This window comes from Felis catus, chromosome A2 (genome assembly GCF_018350175.1).
Source record: "Felis catus isolate Fca126 chromosome A2, F.catus_Fca126_mat1.0, whole genome shotgun sequence".
NCBI classification, from domain to species: Eukaryota; Metazoa; Chordata; class Mammalia; order Carnivora; family Felidae; genus Felis; species Felis catus.
In genome coordinates, this window is record NC_058369.1 from 147054832 (window position 1) to 147070027 (window position 15196).

At 43.4% G+C, this 15196-nt stretch overlaps 1 protein-coding gene across 1 annotated transcript in view; it reads left to right on the plus strand.

Annotated features, from left to right (window-relative positions):
* Positions 1 to 983: 983 nt before the first annotated feature.
* MKLN1 (muskelin 1) overlaps positions 984 to 15196 on the plus strand; it is a 378358-nt gene continuing 364145 nt past the window's right edge. The window contains exon 1 of the mRNA XM_003983064.6: positions 984 to 1125. The gene's annotated coding sequence lies outside the window, so the exon portion shown is untranslated. The remainder of the gene's footprint in view (positions 1126 to 15196) is intronic.

Genomic DNA, 15196 nt, shown 5'->3' on the forward strand with positions numbered 1-15196 from the left:
ACACTCTGAAATACTTATTCAAATCCAGTGCTGTGTGGAAACTGTAACATCAGTTTTGAGTGCCCTCGGGATTACTGAATCACCACCCCTTTATGCGCTTATGCCTTAAATCCCAAATCTCTGCCTTAAAGTTTTTGTGGACCATGGAAATCCTGTGCTGTAAATCTGAGCTAAACAGCTACTTCTATGCTTTAGTTCATGCTGTTCCATTTATAGGGAAAACTCCCTGTTTGTACTGGCGGAATTAGGAAAAACTTCTCAGGAAACTAAAGGGTGGGATGTAAGATCACCCGTTCTTTTGGCTTTGCCTCGACTCTCTCTCTCTTTCCACCTCATCAGTTTACCTCATCAGCCATGATGAATGATCTCCACTACATCCCTTCTAATGCCATAATATGTCCCCCAATTTTTACCTTCCTATGTAATGCCTAAATCCAACATCCCTTTCCCCTTTTGTGCCCTTGCCTCCCAGTTCAGCCCTCATGCTGCCTGGGTACTTAGCTCAGGCCTCCCCCAGTACTCCCTCCCGGTCCTCCCTCCCCTGCAGCTCTCCACCCCCCCCCCCCAGCTCCGTCTCCCTTCTCAACAACTCTCCCTCCTTACCTCTCTTTGACCTCCTTTATTCTCCTTCACAGCCTGGCCCTTGACTTCTCGGCCTCTTCCTTCCCTGCAATGTCCTGCCCCTACTGGGGTCTCCTTCGCACCCTTCTCTCTGGTCCCATCCCTTCTGACGCCAAACCCCAGCACTCCTCAAAGGCTCGGCCTGGTCGGCTTTAGCCTGATTTTGTTCCCATGCCCCTGGGTTGGGAAACAAGTGTGTGGTGCAAAGTGGGGGCGAGAATCCCCCTCGGCGGTGGCCCCAGCCTCGCCCCCCTCTGCCCCTCCCGAGTCCCGGTTGCGGCGCTTCCTGGGCGGATGGTTGGGACTTGCTGCAGCAGCTGCGGTTCTGCTGTGTCATGCAAGAAGGAGGCGGCGGCGGCGGCGGCCGGAGCTGGAGGGGGAGGAGGGGAGGAACCTGATCTCTCCGGTAGCGGAGGGCTGGAGGCAAACATCGAGCTCCCCCAGAGCCGCCCGGGAGCAGGGAGGGCACCGCTACCCCGAGGGGCCCTCCCCGCGGGGCAGATGGTAAGTGGGGCGGCGCAGGTGGTCGCCTTGGGAAGGGAGCGCGCAGCGGGGGGAGGGGGGGGTTAGGTGGGGAGGCGGGGAGAACTAGGAGTCACCCGGCCAAACTGAAGGAGCCCAGTGTCCAGTCGAAAAGGACCCAGGCCGTAATAAGGATGACCAGCCAAACGCAGCAATAATTACCATTCTAATAACGCCCCGCCGTTGACCCAGGCTACAAAGAGGAGTTGTGCATCCCGAACCCAGGACAGAGCTAGAGCAATGATTCAGGGTTTGAAAACCACCGTCCCATCAGGCTTGGCGCTTTAGGGTACATCTGAGTAGCAGAAGTCAGCATACACCATATTCCTATAGCCCGGCTGCGCTTTAAGGGTTGTCTTGCTTAAAACTAGGGAAGGGGATGGAAACCTGCCCGGCCTCACTTTAGCCACCAAAATAATGCTCTTGGCCAGGGGCCTCGGACAAACAGCCTCTGGTGCAATTAAACAATCAATAGGAAAAATAGCTTCATTCCCCCTCACCACCCTCCTTCCCCAAGCTCCTCCGACCAGGATAATGTAATCTGCATAAAATGGGGAAAGAAACCTCTGTGTTTTATTCCCTCCCATCCCACTTACCCACCCCCCAGCCTCCGCCCCACACAAACTGCCACCCCACTACTCACCCCACTTTCAGACTGGGACTGATGTTGCATGAGGGGACTGCCCTAAACTCTCAACCATTTCCCCTCCAACAGGAGATTCAGAAACAGAATTGAGAGCAGTGAATGTGGGGAAAGGCTGGGCACCGACGAACATCTTTTACCTGATACAATTCTCAGGACAACTTTTTTTTTTTTTTTAATTCTTTTCCATTTTGCTCCTGGAAATTTCAAAGCACTTTCTGAAATACCATTTCTTTCTTCCTTCCTTTCTTTCTTTCTTTCTTTCTTTCTTTCTTTCTTTCTTTCTTTCTTTCTCTCTTTTTTTTAATGTCAGTCATACATTTAGAAGTAAGGGGTTGGCGGGATTAACTGAAAGGCTAATGACGGTCTCAAAAGCACATGCTGTTGCTAGGGAACCCAAGCTCATTCTGCTCCGAACCCCTAGCATGTTCAGTGGAAATCAAACTTCTCAGGGTGTTATTAAAATGAGTGGCATTCGGTTAAAGGCGTTCTTCCCTGCGTTGTAGCATCCTGGATTATTATTGATTGCCTCACACCCACATATCTTGTTTTCCTAATTTGATTTCTGTATTTGCGTCACTGCCAGGGACATGCACACTAGACCAGTCAGGTTCACTTCCTGTTTCTCAGAACTGGTTTATATTTGGTCTCCGTGCACTCGCTGGTAAAACATTATCAAACTGAAAACTCTTGGAAAGAAATCTCTGCTGTCTGTGAAAACAAATTATCCCAATTAAATTCTAATTCCCATGGAAAACGTCATCATTTGAGGAATAAATTAGACTGCCAGTTGCCATTTGAGAAAACCATTCTTGAGATGAAAGGCTTACAAAAATCTATCACCTTTATTTCTTTTACCCAGAATCCTCATTCCTCAGCATCAGAACTAAAACAAACTCAAGTAGAGAGTAGATTTAAGTATGATATTTCTAAAATGAAGCTCAGAAAATACACATGGAAGCTGTGGAGATCATTTAGACTAAATAACGCATGAAATTGAATGGAATCCGGGCCCTGGGAGCACAAATAAGGTTGGGTTAGCATTGGGGCGCTCAGAGAACAGAGTGTGATTACAGGGCTACCCTGCAAAATAGGAACCCGTTACTTTCTGTACTAATTGTCTCTTTTACCAATTCCCCCTGGACAAGACGGGGGAATTCTTTTTTAAGGTCCTTCCTTTTTATGACAAGAATACTACAAAGGCGATATCATAAAAATACACACTGTGTGAATAGGTGGGTTCTGGTGTGGATGATTTGTTTAGATGGAAAATAAAAGGGTGCTTAGAGGAAATATCAGGCAACTGGAAGTCAGGAAATTTGCCCCTACCCCTCCTTTAGACCGGCTGACCTTGGGCAAGCCATTCTAGGTCTCCCAGCATTGGTTTCCTCACAGAAGCTTGATGAAAGTGCTAGACTAAAGATCTCTAAGCTTCCTTCCGTTTGCAAAGTTCTGTGATTATACTGAAGTCACTACATAAACATTTCAATTTTAGCTGGATTTTGCAATGTTAAATTTTAACACTGGAACTTGAACGCCCATCCATAGAGACCTTGGGGGAAGGGACGATGGGATGTGATTTGCCATTGATACATTATTTTTTAGTGTCAGTTACCAGACAACCAAAATAAAACCAACCTTACTCCCGATGTACTTACTCTCTGCTTCCTTGGTGGTGTTGTAGAAGCAACAGGATAAGAGGTAGAAAGGATGTAAAAGTGTATGGAAAGACGTTTTGGTCATTTTAGATTTAGTTAACCCAAGTACTTTGATGAACAAAACCGTGGAGTGATGAGGAAGAGCTAAACAAGAAATAAATAGTCAACTGAATCCTCATGGCGCTAATAATCTATTTGTCTATATTTTAATTAATGATAGGAAAAAATACACCTATCCCAGGTTTTCAAATTTTTCAGATTGAAGATGTAGCAAGAAGAAGGGTGAGATTTGTGCCACAGAGAAGAGACCTGACTCTGAAACCTAGCTCTGCCGCTTTAATTCATTCACGATTGCGTGCCTGCCGTGTGCCAGGTACTGTGTTAAGCACTGGGAATACAAAGATGAAGAGCACAGCCTGTTCTAAAGGACCTATAGGGGCGCCTGGGTGGCGCAGTCGGTTAAGCGTCCGACTTCAGCCAGGTCACGATCTCGCGGTCCGTGAGTTCGAGCCCCGCGTTGGGCTCTGGGCTGATGGCTCGGAACCTGGAGCCTGTTTCCGATTCTGTGTCTCCCTCTCTCTCTGCCCCTCCCCCGCTCATGCTCTGTCTCTCTCTGTCCCAAAAATAAATTTAAAAAAACGTTGAAAAAAAATTTTTTTAAATAAATAAAGGACTTATAGTGTAACAAGGAGACAGATGAGGACACGGTTGATCACACAACAGTGAGATAACATCAACAGGGAGCTTATTAGAGGGGTGCCTAACCCTGACAGAACTTACCAGAGAAGATGAATTTGGAAGCGAGTTTGGAAGGATAAACAGAAGTATCCAGACAAGTGGGCAAGTTAAAGAGAAATGTTTTCTAGGCAGAGAACGTACTCTGTGTAGAGTCCTGGTAAAAGTTGTGGGGGTGCCTGGGTGACTCAGTCGGTTAGGCAATGACTTCAGATCAGGTCATGATCTCCTGGTTTGTGAGTTCGAGCCCTGCATGGGGCTCTGTGCTGACAGCTCAGAGCCTGCAGCCTGCTTCCAATTCTGTGTCTCCCTCTCTCTCTGCCCCTCCCTTACTCACACTCTGTCTCTCTCACTCTCTCTCTCTCTCAAAAATAAACATTAAAAAAAAATTTTTTTTTAAAGTTGTGCACAGAGAGTTGAAGGTGAAAGGCAGTGCCCAGCAAATAGTAGATTCTCAGTAAATGCATTGTATGAATGCTTGGCAGAGGTTCTAAAGGACATACCCAGAAAGATCAGCAAGGTCTTATACGGGGAAAAGTCTTTTATTTCTTCCTAAGAGGTTTCAACTTATCCCAAGGCCCATGGAGAGACATTGAGGAGATCAAGGAGCACGCTGAGGGGATCAAGATTGTCCACTTTAGAAATTCTCCAGTTTGGAGAATTTATTAGTGTGATTAACACCGTGAGCAGAGAGACTACTTAGGCGGTTGTTTTAGTATTACAGGAAAGAAATGAGAAACATCAAAATATAGGGGGCAAGAATGGAAATGGAGAGAAGGGAAGGATTCGAGGACTATCAAAGACATAGAACCAACTGAATTTTATTATTGATTATATTTGCAAGATCAAGGAATAGGAGATTTATGGCTTAGGTAAATGGGAGGATCATGATACCATTTGCTAAGATGGAGACTTCAGGAAGAACAAACACTAAGTGGAGGAGGGAAGGTAAGTAGTTTGATTTTAAACATGTTGCGTTTGAAATGTCCACAAGATATCAAAGTGAAGCTATTATGTAATTGAACAGGAGAGTCTAGAACATAATTCTATTATGTAATTGAACAGGAGAGTCTAGAACCCAGGAGAGAGAGCTACACTGGGGACATCAGAATAAGTGATAGCTCATGGAAGTAGATAAAACCCCCAAAAGAAAAGGTACAGAGTAAGAGGAAAAGAGGACCTACTCTGGAACCCTAAGAAAATGCCAGCATTTCAAAGGTGAGGCAAAGAAAAAGTAAGGAAACAAAGATACAGGGGAAGAACATCCATAAAGGTTAGAAGGACCAGAAACAAATCATTTCAGAGGAGCCAAGGGAGGAAATGTCAACAGTATTAAACGCTAGAGAAAGGTCAAGAAAAATGAGGACTTGGATTTCAGAACAAGGAGGTCATTGTGTTTGGCAAGAAGGAATTTATTGGGATAGAGGGGGGATAGCAACAGATTGCATGGGATTGAGGAGAGGATGGGGGTAGAGGAAATAGGTAGAAGTGGCTGTTTGGGATAAGAAAGAGGCCAGGGCAAGTAGAGAAGGAAAATAAAGGTATTGGGAAAAGAGTGAAATCATGGTGCAAAACAGATGAAGATAAAGGAAGGGAAGCAAAAATAATATAAAAACAGGGAGGGGGACAAAACAGAAGAGACTCTTAAATATGGAGAACAAACAGAGGGTTACGGGAGGGGCTGTGAGAGGGGGGATGGGCTAAATGGGTAAGGGGCACTAAGGAATCCACTCCCGAAATCATTGTTGCATCATATGCTAACTAACTTGGATGTAAATTTTAAAAATTAATTTAAAATTTAACAAAAGAGTGAAATCGTGGTCTGTGAGGTAGAGGCTGCATAAAGAAATAAGGAAATGATACAGTGATACTCAATTCTTCATTCTTGCAGCCTTCTCCTCCAAACTAAATGTCATCACCGTGCACCGGTTCCTCAAGCCAAAAAAACACGTAGCTCCTTGTGGTTCTTCTCTTTTCCTCAGTTCTCATATCCAGTCCATGAAGAATGTGGGTCAACTCTACCTCCAAAACATTTCCAAAATCAGTCTCATTCTACCTCCACTGTCACCCCCTGTCAGATGTCATCTTCCGGTCTCGTATAATAGCATTCTAATTGGTTTTCCTGCTTCTACTCTTATCCCTGTTCCTCACAGCTAAAGTGACATAAATCATGTCATATCACTTCTCGTCTTAGAATCCTTCCATGTCTTCGGATTGCACTTGGAATCTAGTCCAGACTCCTTTGCTGGCCTGCAAAGCCTTAGGCAGCATCCCAGACTCCCTCTTCAATCTCCTCTCCCGCCACTGCCCCCTGACTTCAATCGCGATGACCTTTTTTCTACTCCTTTTCCTAGAACACTCTTTTGGTCGTTCCAATCTGTTTAAATATCACCTCCTCAAAGAGGCCCTGCCTGACCACCTTGATGAAAGTATCCTTCTCTGTCCACCTTCCCAATCATCCTTTGTATTTATTTCGTAGGGGCAAAACTTGATCACTATTAAGGTTTTTGTTTATTTGTTTGTTTCTTTGTTTTTGCTTATAGCTGATAACCCCTTTGAAATGTAATGCCCGTGGAGATTCCTGGCATTTCATAGGCCCTCAGAAATGTTCATAGGATGTTTATAGAAAGAGAAAGAGAGGATCAATAATTATTAGAAATTAAAGGCATCAAGGATCCGAGCCTCGTGTGGTTGAGGAATGATCCACGAGTGATGATGGATTACTATGCTCTTAAGATTCCCGAAGTCGACAACTTTCTAGCTGTGTGATCCTGGACATTCACAGTCTCTGAACTTCACTTTGTGGTTTATAATAACACGTGCCTCACAGGGCTGTTAGTAAAATTAAATGAACTAAAACAGGTATGCATGTAAGACTGTCTTGTCCAGCTATTTTCAGGAAGTCAGGGCTTCTGCAAATCAATTCATGACCTCTACATGTGAGCTCTTCATATGCGCTCCCCATAATGGACCTTATACGCCACCAATTACTTATTATTAAAAAAAAATTGGCTGAAGTGTGGCTTTTAAAAAACACTAGGATACCTGAAAGGACGTAGAAATCAGATTATTTAAGAACTCAAAGCACTCCTATCAATCAATAAGAAAATATCTTTGGATGTTGGAAAACTGGGTCAAAGGATGACAAATCAAGGAATGTTCTCCCTTAACAAGAGGTATGCAAATTATAACTGCAGTGAGGTGTATTTTTTACATATCAGGCTGACACCAATCAAAATGTTTAATAGTATACTTGGCCAGGATTGGAAGCAGGCACTCGCTTACGCGGTCAGTTAGTACCATGTCTGTGGAGAGCCACCTGGCAGTATTTATCAAATTCTTAAATGTACAAAGCCTTTGACTTAGATATTCCACTTTTCTGTATTTGTCCAGTAGATTTACTCACACAGACCTTGAAGGATATCTCTTGTAGGGTCTTCACTGGAGCATTAATTACCATAGTTAAAGACTGGAAATTGCTTACATGTCCATCGACAGAGAAGTGGTTAAGGAGGGGCTCCTGGGTGGCCCAGTTGGTCGAACATCCAACTCTTGATTTCAGCTCATACCATGACCTCAGGGTCATGGGATTGAGCCCCATGTCGGGTTCCATGCTCTTCCTCTTCCTCTGCCCCTTACCCCCTCCCCCCGCTCTCTCTCTCTCTTTCTCTCTCTCTCTCTCTCTTCCTCAAATAAATAAATAGATAAATAAATAAGAGAGAAAAGTGGTTAAGTAAATCATGGTACATTATATAAGTGAGTGATAGGTAGCTGTTAAAAATTGTGAGGTAGTTCTAGGTAGACTGATGTCAAAAGATCATATATATATATATATATATATATATATATATATGTATATGTATATATATGATGTATGTATTTTTTTTTTTTTGCCTGAAAGACATTATCTGTGAGAAGATAAAACAGAGCAGGACAAGAGCAGATGTGGAGAGACCAGCTGGGGATATATTATTTCAGATTCATGTGAGACATGATGGTTTCTCAGACTATAGTGGCAACATTCACAGGAAGAAAAATGACCAGAGTCGAGAGTTATTTTAAAGAATTTGATGATTGAAGGGAAATGGAGGGGTTGTGGGGAGGGAGGTAGTGTCTTTCCAAGATCTGGTGCATGAGCAGAGGTGTCATTTTCCAAGATAGAAAGGAAACACAAGAATCTTGGTGTGGTAACAAAATTATAGGGGAAGACCAAAGTTCTGTGTGAGTACAGATGTCTACTGCAGACTTGTGATATGGGTCCAAAGCTCAGGAGAGCTGCTAGGGTTGGATTTATAAATTGGGGAGAAGACTGACTAAGGGTGGTAGACAGAATTAAAAAAAATAGACCCAGGACTAAATTCTGGTCATTTAAAGATTGGACACAAAGAAAGAGATGGCAATAGAGATTGAAAATCAGAAACCAGAAAAATAAAACCAGGAGACTATGGGACCAAAGAAACTAAGAGAATAATATGTTAAGGGGGATCAACTCATATTAAATGCTGCCAAAAGGTCCATAAAGTTCACTCTCACTTGTTTCTCTCATAAATCCTTGTCCTGTGCCTCACACATAATAAGTGACCAATAAACTTTTGTTACATTGAAAAAAGAGAGACACAAGGTTACAGGAAGAGAGAGAAAAAAGGCAGAGATACGGAAAGATAATAGAATGTATCCTTGGGTCTCAAAAATTAAATAAATAAGACATATTCCCTTAAACATTATTGCAAACCAAACTTGATCTCAGAAAAAATAAGGAAGTTCTCTTCCCTTGGTTTTGCTCTTGAGCCATCACATCGATTGAGCTCTCAGAGTGCCATGTTGTTGTGATGTTAAGTGCCTCCTAAAAACATTCTGATAAGTAATATTCACCTGTGTCTGGTCATTCTGAGTCATTTTTGTCTTTATTTAGGTCCTGGGTGATGACAAAAAGAGCAATTTGCTTTTCCTCGTCTATCTGACCCCATCATACCACCTTGAATCAGTTGATGGAGTCTGGAGAATCCATTTCGGTGCCACTACAGTTCTGTAACACACTGTAACCACTCACAAGGATACCCAGCCCCAGTTTTCCATCAAAGAGAAAGATGACTTTTAGCAGGAAGAGATATATCACCTCTTAGAGAAACCACCAGCTTCTTGGTCTGTTACCATTCCTACAGAAAGGTGCTACCGTTGTCAAGAGAGGCTGTAGGGCTACCAAAGGAGATTGACCTTATCCTGAGAACATGGAAACCTTCTACATAGCAAAAGAGATGTCATCACCTTTCAGTCTAGTGTCCTTGAATTAGAAACTAAAATAATAGGTGTAGTTTAAACAATATTTAAAATGTTATGACATCCTGTATTATTCAGTTAGACCAAGGGTTAGCAAACTTTTTCTGTAAAGGACCAGATGGGAAATCTTTTAGGCTTTGTGGGCCATACAGTCTCTGTCCCAACTACTCAAGTCTGCCACTGTAGTGTGAAACCAGTCACAGACCATACATAAGTGAACGAGGATGGCTGTATTCCAATTAAACTTTATTTGTGGACCCTGAGGTTTGCATTTCATGTAATTGTCACGTGTTACAAAATATCATCTTTTTAAAAAGTCTTTCTCAGCTACTTAAAACCGGGAAAACCATTCGTAGCTCACAGGCTACACAAAAACAAGGGGTGTGCTGGATTTGGCTTAGGGACAGTAGTCTGGCAACCTTGGATTTGGAGAAATGTGAAAATCATGTCACAAGCAAGATTTTCAGATTCAGACTTCTGAAGACGATAATCCGTTTTTTGTATACCCGTTTATTTTAACGTCTCAAATTTATTTGAACATACAAACACATCTGCCCACGTCTGATTTCTTTGGGAATAACATATGTCTCCCTAGTTCAGTACTGATTTAAGACTTTGCCCCTCTTCTTCCTTGTAATGAACAAATGTGTACGGATGTGGTATTTTGGTAAAGCAAACTGATGAAGTCTTGCTACTTGACTCTGAATACCCAAACGAGAGAGGACATGGTAGTTCTAATCATGTTTTTAAACTGCATTAATTCATTCAGTAAGTACTTATTAATGATCTGCTTCTTAGATAGTGCAGTACGGAGCGCTACGGAATTTGAGATAAAAGAAGATAGATGAATCAGGTAGATGGGTAGATACTTAGGAAGATGAAAAATCCAGTAGCTAATAGGTGCCAATGAGAATTGTTTGGATGTATCATGGAACAAATGTAGCCACTTTAGCAACACATAGACACGTCGTTAGACAAAACTAAGTTTAAATCCAAGCCCCTTTGTGTCCCAGATGTGTGACCTTGGGCTGATTACATAAACCTTATAAGCCTCAGTTTCCTCTTTTTTAAGAGAGAGATAGTAATACCTGCCTTTCAAGGATGTCGTGGGGATTAAATAAACTCGTGTATGTAAATCAGCTAGTGTGGTACCTGGTAGGTGGTAAATAATCAGTAAATAGTAGCTGTAGTTGTATTCCACCAACATGAAGCTATACAATTTGCTCGAAAGAAAAGCACACAATCGGAGGCAAAGCAGAGTAACCTTGTGAGTTAAAAACTTCTGAACACAAATAGAAACCCACAAGCCTGAGGGTTAATGCCTGGTAGAGAAGATTTGGGTGAAAATAAAAGCAGAAGTGACATTGTCACTGGAGCATACAGTAAAGCAGCTGTATCTTTGCCTTTCCTGGTGACCAGTGCTGGATTGTCTAAGGAGCTCCACCTTAGAGGGGGGTCTAGCTCCCTGATCTCCCGATACTTAAACACCATTCTGACTGGGGACAAAGCGTGTCACCCGTATCAGCCCCAGCATCGTGCTTTCTTCCAGTCTGGTCAGCTGTGAGCCTCAGACACAGCTGTAGATTGCTCCTATCCTGCCTTCCATTCCTGCGTTTATCCAATTTGGGGCTTCCACCTTGACCTCCACACCTTCAGTCTCTGGTCATTTTGCCTTGCATCCCGGTCTTCCTGTAGATTTGGGACCCCTTCCTGAATCCTGCCCTTCTTTACCACGACACTGACATTATTAGTGTATCTCTTCCCTAGAGATGCCCATACCCCTGCTTGTGATCTCCTTAAAACTATGGTACACATTGGCCTTGCCCTTCATGCTGGACTGCCTAGTATTAATAGCTTCTTGAACTTTACCTTGGTAAGAGACACCAGGCTTGAGGAGCCTAGCTGCCCTAATCCAAGCCAGCTTCTGTATTCGCAGCCCATGCCCCGGGGAGTACTCCCCACCCCAGTCTTGGCTTATACTCTCTCTCCACTGGCCGTGCGTTGTCAAGCCTTGCGATCCTGTTATGGCAACATTAATAACGCTTTCCCAATACAAATGACACACTTATTGGCAGAGGGGCATGATACAGGGGTAATGAAGGACTTCAACATCCACTGACAAGCTCATTCTGGTGAAAAGAGTATCAAATAAAGTTGGCATGACTTAAATCTAAATTACTTAGAAGAGGTACTATTCTATGCTTAATTCTCACCACCTAAGAAGAATGCGTTGGTGAAGTAGAAGTGACATGCAACTTAAAATAAGTGACCACAGCATCCTTGAACTTGTAATAGCCAGCGAAGGCAATTCTGCACTTGCTAACCTGACACAAAGAAGACTTGAGCAAGTTAAGAGAAAAGATAGGCACAAGGCTCTGTCTGGCCAGGAACTAGGAAAGAAGGTGAAAGAGGAGTAAAATGACTTGCAATTTAAATTTCGGGGCGTCTGGGTGGTTCAGTCGGTTAAGTGTCTGACTTCAGGTCATGATCTCACGATTCATGAGTTCGAGCCCCGCGTCAGGCTCTGTGCTGGCAGCTCAGAGCCTGGAGCCTGCTTCGGATTCTGTGTCTCCCTCGCTCTCTGCCCCTCCCCCACTCATGCTTGCTCTCGCGCTCTCTCTCTCTCTCTCTCTCTCTCTCTCAAAAACAAACATTAAAAATTTTTTAAAAAGAAATTTAAATTTTTATACAACAGGTGATTTCAATGAAGAAAAGGGAGCATGTGAGAAAGATCAACGTGGGCTGAGTCTGTTAAGTGCCCGACTCTTGATTTCGGCTCGGGTCATTCGTGACCTCACAGTTGGTGGGACAGAGCCCCACATCAGGCTCAACGCTGGCGGCACTGAGCCTGTTCGGTATCCTCTCTCTCCCTCTGTCTCTGCCCCTCCCCCATTTGCACTCTCGCTCTCAAAGTAAATACAATTTATTTAAAAAATAAGTGACAAATAAATATGATCAATGTGGCTGCTCCAGAAGTGTTCCGATAAGCTCATATGTTTAAAGGACACGTACAGAAAGCAGGAGTAGGGCCTTGTTCCAAGGAAGGGCTCAGGTCTGTGAAGAGAATGCAAGAGAGCTAATGTCCAGAGACAACTAGGATCTGGAAATAGTACTGAAGACAGTTAATGGGTTTTTGTTTGTTTTTTGCTTATGTTTGTAATAAGAATAATAATGAATAATAATAATAATAATAATAATAATAATAATGAAGAAGAATAATGAAGTGCTGTTGAATGTGGAAGACCATCTAATACTGATATTTGAAAAACACAGTCATTCAACTACAGCATTTCCTAGATTGTAAGGTACAAACTTTCTCCTCTCACATCTTTTATATTTGAAGCAGGAGAATGTATCTTCAGTATATATGTTTAATGTGGTAGTGTTTTGGAGGAGGGTTCTAAAAACAGTAATTCAATGGTGGTACATCAGCCAATAAATTGGTCTTCAAATTTCTTTTTTTTTAATGGTTATTTATTTATTTATTTGAGAGAGAGAGAGAGAGAGAGAGAGAGAGAGAGACAGAGGGCATGCATGCACACAGGGTAGGCGCAGAAAGAGGGAGAGAGAGAATCCCAAGCAGTCTCTGCACTCGGCATTCAGCATGGAGCCTGACGTGGGGCTCGATCTCAGAACCGCAAGATCATGACCTGAACTGATACCAAGAGTCCAACACTTAACCCACCGAGCCACCCAGGTGCCCGAGAATAGAATTTCTTAAATGGCGGTTTGTTCACGTAGCTCTGCTGGGATCAATCACGCTCAGCAGATGAAGGGTCCACTTTGTGTCCTGGCAGGGGCAATGCTGGCCGCCAAAGGTAGGAGAGATCAGAAAGCAGTTTAGAGGCCCCATTCAAAAATGTTTCGCCCTATGGAGGGGAGCAGAGGAGGGCTGATAAGCACTAATGTAGAATAGAAGTGTCGAAAATATTAGAGACGGGACTGAGACAAGAGAGGAAAACCATGGTCAAAACATCTAAGAGGGAGTAAAAAGAGCTATTGCTGGCCCACAGAGGCTTAGTCAATTTATAGGCATGTCACAGAGGGGGAAGGGATGACGTCTTAGCTCGAGCTGCCATAATAAATACCATAGCCTGGGTGACTTAAACAAAAAAACATTTATTTCTCACAGTTCTGGAGGTAAGAAGTCCAAGATCAAGGCACCAGCAGCTCTGGTGTCTGGTAAGAGGCATTCCCTAGTTTGCAGATAACCATCTTCTTGTGTATCTGTACACACATAGAAAGAGAGAGATCATCTCTTTTGTGTCTTTTCTTATAAGAGCACGAATCCCATCCATGGGGTGGGATGGAGGACGGCTTGTCTTGGGCAGGACATTTTGAACTGTGCCTGGCTCATAGTTGTGGGCACTGCTGTGTCTTACGTTCTGAATCACTGCTGTGATCAGCGTAGAGCCTCGGTGCTCCAGGGTCCAACATAGAAAATGTTTAGATCAAGATATAGATCTGGGGTCTCAAACTAGGAAAAGACATTGCAAAGTGATATCAATAAAACCCTGAATTAAAAAAAAAAAAAAGGCAAAGAATAGTGCAAATGAATAACCAGAGAACAAAATGACCAGGGGCGCCTGGGTGGCGCAGTTGGTTAAGCGTCCGACTTCAGCCAGGTCACGATCTCGCGGTCCGTGAGTTCGAGCCCCGTGTCGGGCTCTGGGCTGATGGCTCAGAGCCTGGAGCCTGTTTCCGATTCTGTGTCTCCCTCTCTCTCTGCCCCTCCCCCGTTCATGCTCTGTCTCTCTCTGTCCCAAAAATAAATAAATGTTGAAAAAAAAAAAAAAAAGAGAACAAAATGACCATAAGACAATGGTTTTACCAGAATAAATACAGGGGAGAGTGGAGGATGTGGTCTATTTCCACCCGGTCTACAGAATCCATATTAAAGAAGAATTTCATAGAACCTATAGATCATTTGGCCATGACGGAAATTGTTCCAACCATCATGATTAGACCTTTACAAAGTGTGATGTACCCAGATGGTCCCTATGTAGCTTGAATGTAAAGAGTTTAGCACTTGAGGAAGGGACCATGTTTTTTCATGATTTTTAATTCTTAGTGTCTACCATATTAATAGTGATGAAACAAGTGAGTTTTTTTTTTTAATGTTTATTTATTTTTGCGACAGAGACAGAGCATGAACGGGGGAGGGGCAGAGAGAGAGGGAGACACAGAATCGCAAGCAGACTCCAGGCTCTGAGCCATCAGCCCAGAGCCCTACGCGGGGCTCGAACTCGCGGACTGCGAGATCGTGACCTGAGCTGAAGTCAGACGCTTAACCGAATGAGCCACCCAGGCGCCCCAACAAATGAGTTTTTAAATGGCAGAGAATTTCTCATTTTCTTTTTTTTAAATTTTTAATTAATTTATTTTGAGAGAGAGCACAAGCAGGGGAAGACAGAGAGAGAGAGGGATAGGTAGAGAGAGAGAGAGAAAAAGAATCCCAAGCAGGCTCTGCACTGTCCTCGCGGAGCCGGACGCAGGGCTCGAACCCACAAACTGTGAGGCCATGATCTGAGCCAAAACCAAGAGTCGGAGGCATTAACCGAGTAAGCCACCCAGGTGCCCCAAGAATTTCTCATTGCCTATTAAAAACAATAATCTTGATATTCAAAAATATAGTCCTTACCTTACTTTCCTTCTCAAACGCATTCCCCTTTCCCAGCAGCTGCTTCCTTGGGGACATCCGCGTAGCCCTGGGAAAGCTGACTCTCCCTTTATCTCTGGG